Below are 9,096 nucleotides of genomic sequence, written 5' to 3' on the forward strand. Positions count from 1 at the left end.
TACACAGAGACTGATATACTGTGGTAAAATTGAATGTAATGGACCTCTGTACCAGCAGCAATACAATGACCCAGGACAATTCTGAGGGATTTATGGTAAAGATGCTATCCACATTCAGAGGAAGGACTGCAGGAGAGGAAACATATAAGAAAAACAACTGCTTGAACACATGGGTCGGGGTGGACATGATTGAGGGTGTGAACTCGAAACTACCACACCAATGCAACTACCAACAATTTGGAAATTGGTCTTGATCAAGGACACATGACAAAACTAGTGGAAATGCGCATTGGCCATGGGTGGGGGGGGGGTAGGAGGGGGGGTTGAAGGGGAAAGGTGGAGCATGAATCATGTAACCATGTTAAAAATGAATATTAATAAATGTTAAAAAAAAGCAAAACAAAAAAAAACAATCCACATGAAAGAGGAATTCATTATAAATGCTGATGTTCTCCAGATATTCCCATTTTTGGATGATATTGTGTTTACTGCATCAATATCTGAATTATTGTAGTTTCTAAATAAGATACATAATCATTCAAAAGAGGTCAATGTAACCGGACACATTATTAAAAAACCAAGTGGTTGAAGAATGTCTGCTGTCCATATTATGACATGCAGTTACACGGGCCAGATTTATGGGCATTCTACCCAACTATATATTAGTATGGACAGTACGCATTCTTTATCCACTGGAGACTGACAATGAACTGAACCCAGAATAGAAGAGAAGGAAAAGAGAAAGCTGGTTTACCTCAGCGAAATTGTGTCATGTTTTTATTGATAACAGGTTTCTTCCTAGAACCAAGACCCTTTAAAAAAAAATTTCAGTAAGTTTCTAATCAAGAGTACAAGACTATAAGTCTATGAAGAATTAAATCTGTAGGTCAAAAACAAATGGAGAGGCACTGATGGGCAGGAGTAGTCTATAAGAAATGCACAGTAAAGGCCACAGAAAGGATGCTACGCCTGGCACAAAGAAATGCTTAATTAATGCTTTTTTCATCAAAGAGATAGATTTTCACCCAGTGAGAATAAATCACTTTGGATTATAATGATATCTATGCGTTGTTGTATATTTTAAAAAAGAAATCTCCCCACTTGTTCATTATACTTTCTCCCCTTGGAGGATTGGCTGTCTCCCCAAAAAGTATTCCCTACATACACCCTATTACTGTAGAGTGCAAATAAATCTTCCCCGATCTTCAAACTTACAACCTAGTTTAAGTCTTTCAAAGTTTTTCTGAGCTCCTCCTGCTTGTCCTTTCTTACAGCACAATAGTATTCTATTACAATTGTTAAAATATAACTTACTCGCTATTCCATAATTGATGGGTATCCCCTCACTTTCCAAATCTTTGCCCCCTAAAAAGAGCTGCTCTAAATATTTTTGTACATAGAGGTGCTTCTTTTTGTTTTGTTTGTTTTTTATCTCTTTGAAACACAAATCTCATAATGTTATGGTTGGGTCAAAGGGTATGTACTGTTTTATAACTCTTAAGGTCCAACTTACTCTCCTGAATTATTGAATTTGTTTACAATTCCCCTAACAGTGTATTCAAGTCCCGGCTTTCCCATATCTCCTCCAAGTTTTGTCATTTTCCTTTTTAGTTATAATAGTCACCCCGATAGGTGTTGGGTTGTACCTCAGAATTGGATTTGTTTTCATTTCTCTAAATAATAGTGATTTAGAGCTTTTTTGCATGATTATAGAGAGCTTTAATTACTTTATCTGAGAACTACCTTCATATCTTTTGACTTTTTTTCAATTGAAGAATGACATATTTTTATATATTCAACTCATTTCTCTATGTCTTTGAGAAAGGAGGCCTTTATAAGAGAGACTTATAAAATTTGTTTCCACTATTATGATTACTATGTATTATTTTCCATTCTAGTTATCCCTGTTTGGTGTAATAAGGGGGTAATGTGACTGATAACAGGAGAGCTGGTAGTACCAGTGAAGTCACCTGGCCAGAGAGCTTGTAACTTCTGTGGCTGGTGATTTGGGACTGCCAGGGATGTGTTGCCTGAGCTGAGATGCCCAGTCTCCCTGCTACCAATAGACTTCTTTAAGGTGGAGAGTGAGGAGCCCTCCCTGCTGTAGTGAAAGCAGTAACCAACAGAAAGTGAACCTCACACACTTCCTGAATAAAATGGATACTTGCCCAATACTTCCTTTGGAGTCAAGGGGTTGCTATTCTCCCCTCTCCTCAGCCCCTTAGCCCAGGTTGATGTTATAATTAACTACAGAAGCTCACAGTTTCAGGCCAAGAGTTTATTTAAACAGAAGACACAAGAGGGAAAACTGAGGAAAGAGGGTTTAGGGTCTGGAGAAGCTGTTGCCAAGGGTGACTGGCCAGTGTTGGCAATGGACCTAGAAAGTAAGATCAGACTGAGGGAACCAGCCCCTCAGCCAGGGATAATTTCCACTGTCCTGATGTTAAGAGATCCACCAGCTAGACAGATGAGGTTGATGATTTGGTTTTGGGGTGTCCCTGTTGCTAGGCTGACCTAATCTTATTTCCTACCCACAATCCACCTCCCTCAACCCGGGGTCCCCAAGGGAAGTCCAAGAGTAGCAGGGTGTCTGGGTGAGGTCAAAGAAATCAGAACCCCCACGTTGGTTCTGCAGGGGTATTAATAATCCCAGCTCAAACTGTCAGGGCTTGGGACTGGCACCTGCTGGGCTAGAGTTCCATTCTCCTAACTGACAGGATTGCCTAGTGTAATTTGCAAATGCAAGAGATCTTGCATAAATCCTGCATTACAATTGTTTCTGACCTCTGCCTCTGCAAATATGCCTTCTTTACTATTAGTCCCACCCACCTACTCTTATTCCCCCTCCCCTCTTACTTTTCTGTAGGGTAATATAGTTTTCTAACTCCAATTGATTTGAGGATGTTCTTCCCTCATTGAGTCATTCATGATGAGATTAAGGTTCACATGCTCTCCCCCCCCCACCTCTCCCATCTTCCCCTCCAATGTGAACATTCTTTTATGCCTCTTTTATGTGCAATAATTTACCCCATTAGATTTTTCCCTTCCTCTTCCTCCCAAAACATTCCTTTTTCTCATGTCTTAATTTTGTTTAATTTTTTAAATCATCCAATTATAGTCAACTCACATCCTTACCCTCTGAATACATATACTCCTTCTAACTGTCCTTATAATGACAAAGTTCTTTGGTGTTATAAGAATCATCTCACAATGTAGGGATGTATAAAATGTAACCTTATTGAATTTTTTTTTCATTTCATTATTTCCAGATCAGTTGTTTTTCCCATGACATATTTCATATTTTCTTCTATTTTTTCATTCTTTTGACTTTGATTGTTTCTTGATTTCTCATGGAGTCATTAGCTTTCACTTGCCAAATTCTTTTGTACCTCCTTTTCTATTTGGCCAATTCTACTTCGTGAATAATTCTTTTTTCTCAATGAATTGTTGTACCTCTTTTTCCAAAGGGCTAATTCTATCTTTCAAGAAGTTTTTCACGTTAGTGCATTTTTGTATCTTTTTCCATTTGGCCAATTCTGCTTTTTAAGAAATTCTCTTCTTTGGATTTTTGTGCCTCATTTACCAATTGGCCTATTCTCTTTTCTAAGGTGTTAATTTCTTTAGTATTTTTTTCACAAGCTGCTGATTCTTTTTTTATGATTTTCCTCTATCACTCATTTCTTTTCTCAATTTTTCTTTTATTTTTCTTATTTGATTTTTTAAAATCCTTTTTGAGTTCTTCCACTAATTCTTTTTGGGCTTGAGAACAATTAATATTTTTCTTAGAGGTTTTGGATGCAACAGTATTAACTTTGTTTTCTTCTGAATTTGAGTCTACTGTATCACAAAAATAACTATGTTGAGTTTCTTTTTTGTTGTCATTTGCTCTTTTTCCTCTTTTTAAAAAACTGTTAAAGTTGGGCTCTGGTGTTGTGGTGAAGACAGCACTGTTCCAAATTTCAGGTTCTTTGTTCAGTATCCTTCAAAGTTAGCACTGGGGATCTCTTTGCTTTTAGTTCTTCCAAGGTAGAGAGGTTTGTTTGATACTCTCCTAGCCTTGTATTCTGGTCTTTGAGCAACCCCAAGAACTCTTTTAACCCTTGGAATTGTAAGTAGGGTCCCCTGAGGCTATAAGTGCTGGTGTATGCTGGTCCTCTTCCTTACCTTGCAACTTAGTCCCCAAAAGTGACCTGATTCTGTTTATGGGCAATACAAGTTTTCCACCCAGAACCAACAAAGGGACCCCTGTAATCTCCTTTTGAGCAGTTGTCTGACTCCACCCATCCACCCTCCACCACCCACCCACTCTGTGGCTGAGAGGTCCTGAAGCCTTGACTGCTTCTTCAGTAGCATCCAAGGCCTGTTCCATTGGTAGGAATTGCCCTGGCGAGGCTTGTCCCACAGGGCTGTGTTCCACCAACACCTCTTTTCATTAGATCTCTCATGCTGGCCTTCTAAGCTCTTCTGCACTGAAAAATTACTTCACCTTGACTTTTTGTGGGATATGCTACTTCAGAATTCATTTTAAGGTATTATGACATTGCTTTTGGAGGGTAATTTGGTAGAAATAAGATGGGTCTCTATACCTTTTCTGCCATCTTGGTCTGTCACTCTGGTAATATTTTAGTAGGTTGGTATACCATTGAATGAGTAAATCAATTCAGGTTGTATTATAATTTGTATTATACTAGCATGGATTAGCAATTATTATTTCTCTTATTTAGGTTTGTCTTTTTCTGTATATGTAGTTTTATAGTTTTATTCATTTAGTTCCTATATGTGTCTTCTTAAATAGACTAAATTTTTAACATGTTATATGATTAGTTTTAATGAGTTTCAATCTCTTCACAATGGATTTTGTTGGTAATTTATAGAAATGATGATTATTTTGGGGGGTTTCTTTTATATCCTTATATGTTGTTGAATTTATTCATTGTTTCAATTAGTTTCAGTTGCCACTTTATATTTCTCTGGCTAGACCATCATATTGTCTTTAGTAAAGTATCTTTGCTGAGATAATCCCAAATGGAGACATGAAGGAGGCACAACTGAACATCAACAATATGTAAAAAGAGTAGTGGTGATAATAGACATCTTTGCTTTATTCGTGATCTTATTCAAAATGTCTGTATCTTTTTCCTTTAGTTATACTGCTCTTGGTAGTATATAGATACATGTATATAAATATCATGTTAGGAAAAATTCCATTTATTTTGTACTCTATAGAGAGTTTTTTTCTTTTTTTATTAAACATTTATTAATATTCATTTTTAACATGGTTACATGATTTCATGCCCCTACTTTCCCCTTCACCCGCCCGCGCCCCACCCCATCCATGGCCAACGCACATTTCCACTAGTTTTGTCATGTGTCCTTGATCAAGACCTATTTCCAAATTGTTGATAGTTGCATTGGTGTGGTAGTTTCGAGTCTACATCCCCAATCATGTCCGCCTCAACCCATGTGTTCAAGCAGTTGTTTTTCTTATTATGTTTCCTCTCCTGCAGTCCTTCCTCTGAATGTGGGTAGTGTTCTTTACCATAAATCCCTCAGAACTGTCTTGTGTCATTGCATTGCTGCTGGTACAGAAGTCCATTACATTAGATTTTACCACAGTATATCAGTCTCTGTGTACAATGTTCTTCTGGCTCTGCTCCTTTCACTCTGCATCAATTCCTGGAGGTCTTTCCAGTTCACCTGGAATTCCTCCAGTTTATTATTCCTTTGAGCACAATAGTATTCCATCACCAGCATATACCACAATTTGTTCAGCCATTCCCCAATTGAAGGGCATACCATCCTTCTCCAATTCTTTGCCACCACAAAAAGTGCAGCTATAAATATTTTCGTACAAGTCTGTTTATTTATGATCTCTTTGGGGTACAAATCCAACAATGGTATGGCTGGATCAAAGGGCAGGCATTTTTTTATAGCCCTTTGAGCATAGTTCCAAATTGCCAGCCAGAATGGTTGGATCAGTTCACAACTCTACCAGCAATGCATTAATGTTGCCACATCCCCTCCAGCATTCATTACTCTCCCCTTCTTTCATTTTAGCCAGTCTGCTAGGTGTGAGGTGATACCTCAGAGTTGTTTTGATTTGCATTTCTCTAATTATTAGAGATTTAGAACACATTCTCATGTGCTTATTGATACTTTTGATTTCTTTACCTAAAAATTGCCTATTCATGTCTCTTGCCCATTTATCAATTGGGGAATGGCTTGATTTTTTATACAATTGGTTTAACTCCTTGTATATCTGAGTAATTAGATCCCTGTCAGAGTTTTTTGTTATAAAGATTTTTCCCAATTTGTTGTTTCCCTTCTGATTTTGACTACATTGTTTTTGTTTGTACAAAAGCTTTTTAGTTTAATATAATCAAAACCATTTAATTTACATTTTGTAATTTTTTCTAACTCTTTCTTGGTTTTAAAATCTTTCCTTTCCCAGAGATCTGACAAGTATACTATTCTGTGTTCACTTAATCTATAGAGAGTTTTAAAAGAAATCAGTATTGGCTTTTTATCAAAAACTTTTTCAGGATCTTGATATTCTTGTGTTGTTTATTAATTTTGTCATTAGTTTGTCTTTTTATACTTATGGTTTTCTTTAAATTGAACCACTTTAGCATTACTGGTAAAAATCCAGCTCAATCATAGTCAATAACCTTTTAAATATGTTGTTGGAGCCTAATTACTATTATTTTAATTTTTTCCCTTTCTTCTTCTCCTCTTGTTTAGGTATGAAGATCGTATGTGTATGACAGAAAGATTTTGGAAGAGTTCCTTCTTTTTATACTTTTAGAATCTATTTTTGCCATTGTTCTTCAGCATATCTTTCAGTACTCCAGCTGCCTCCACTTACTGAGCTAGCACTGACAAGGAAAACTTTCTTTAACTGACTAGAATATTAGGTTCTAGAATCATGCTGCCTGGGAATTTAAAATTTTATCTTTCACTACACAAGTCAGTCAACTAATATTTTTAAGCACTGCATTAAGTGCTGAAGAAAAAAGTGAAAAGAAAAACAATTCTCACAGTCAAAGAGGGAAAGAGCTACAAATAACAAACAAATACTATACAGGATATATTGGAGAGTGTCAGAGGGAAGGCACTAAGATTGAGGAAAACTGGAAAAGGCTTATTTCAGAAGATGAGACTTTAATTGATATTTGAAGAAAGCCAAGGGAATCCAAGTGGAGTAAATGAGAAGGGAGGGAGTTCCAGGCATGGCAGCCAGCCACTATAAATACTCAGAGTTGAGAAATGAAGTGTCTTTTGTGAGGAATAGCAAGAACACCAGTCTCACTGGATAAAAGAATACATGAAGAAGAGTAAGTTTAAGAAGACTGAAAGGCTAGGAATGATCCAGGTTACCAAGTGCTCTAATAGTCAAAGAGAGAATTTTACATTTGATACTAGTGGTTAAATAGGGAGCCATTAGAATTTATTGAATATGCAGGTGACGTTGTCAGATATGCACTTTAGGAAGACAAATTTGACAGCTGAATAGAGGATGGACTGGAGTGGGGAAGACTTGGGGCAGAGAGGCCAACTAGCAAGCTTTGAAATAGTCCAGACATGAGGTAAGGAGGGTCTACATCAGGATGATGGCAGTGTCAGAGGAAAGATGGGGTTATATACAGAAGACGTTTCTAAGGTAAAAACAAGAGGGCTTGATAATTGATTTGATATGATGGAGTAAGAGATAGTAAGGACTCCAGGAGGATATCTTTGTGACTCAAAGAATGGTGGTACCCTCAATAATAGAGAAGTAAGGAAGAAACAAGAGTTTAGAGGGAAAGATGAGTTCAGTTTTGAACATGTTGCATTTAAGATGGATATGGGACAGTTTGAGATGTCTAATAGATAGTTGGAGATAACTAAAGAAATCAAGAGAGAAGTTAGAGCTGGACAAATAGAAAGTATAACTGAAATCATGGAAGCTGAAGGGAGTAACATGTGAAATAATATGGAGAAAGAAAATGGCCTCCCAGAGTTAACAATTACCTGGCTAAAGAACCAGCAGAAAAAGAAATAGAGATGAGGATGAGAATGTAAATGTGTTTTTTTTAAAGGCTAGGATAACTGGTAACTTTGGAGACTGCAGTTTCACTTAAATGATGAAGTCAGAAGTCATACTTTAAAGCTAGGCTATGAAAATTCAACTGTAAAAGAGAATATTTTTGATATTCTCCCATTAATAAAAGATCAGATTCTCCAAAACCTGAATCTGATAATGTTTATCTAAGTTGTTAACTACAATTCCAATCATTAGGCCAATATTGTGCATCAAACTTTAAAACATTTCTCTCAAAGAAAAAAAATCTATAAGAAATGATAAGCAGGATGATCTCAGAAAAAAATGCAAAGACCTACATAAACTAATGCAGAGCAAAGTAAGCAAAACCAAGAGAACATTGAGTGTGCATAGTAACAGCAATATTGTACAATGATCAACTATGAAGATTTAGCTTTTCTCAGCAATACAATGATCCAGGACAATTCTGAAGTATGGGTATTCTCTCACAACAATGGCCAACATGGAAATATGTTTTGTGGAATCAAAATGTAGTACCCAGATCAAATTGCTTAGAATCTCAAAAGAAGGAAGAGAGACAGTTTAGATCTTATCATTTCAGAAAATGTAGTTGAAAATTGTTATTGCATATAATTAGGAAAGGAAAATATTTTTTTAAAAAAGAAAAATGCAAATTTTAATAAAATTGCTTTTGGATAAAACAAACAAAAACACTTGAATGATGATGTCAGAAGTAAGAATGTAAAGAGAAGAAAGTGAGAGGAAATGAAGTGACTGCACCACTCAAGGAGTTTAGCTATAAAGGGAACGAGATACTGGACAATAGTTAGTAGGAATATATTGTTTTATTTTATATTTTGTTAGAGGATAGAGGATACATGGCTATGTTAGTAGACATTCAATCAACAAACATTTATTAAGGACTTTCTATAAGCCAAAGCTTGGGCTAAGTACTGGAAATACAAAGAAAGGTAAAAGGCAGTTTATTATGCTAGATATAAAATGATTTCTGAAGCTAACTCTAGGGTTCTCTTCTGCTTTAGTATTTCCCCTCT

Source organism: Gracilinanus agilis, chromosome 4 (genome assembly GCF_016433145.1).
Source record: "Gracilinanus agilis isolate LMUSP501 chromosome 4, AgileGrace, whole genome shotgun sequence".
In the NCBI taxonomy this organism is placed as follows: Eukaryota; Metazoa; Chordata; class Mammalia; order Didelphimorphia; family Didelphidae; genus Gracilinanus; species Gracilinanus agilis.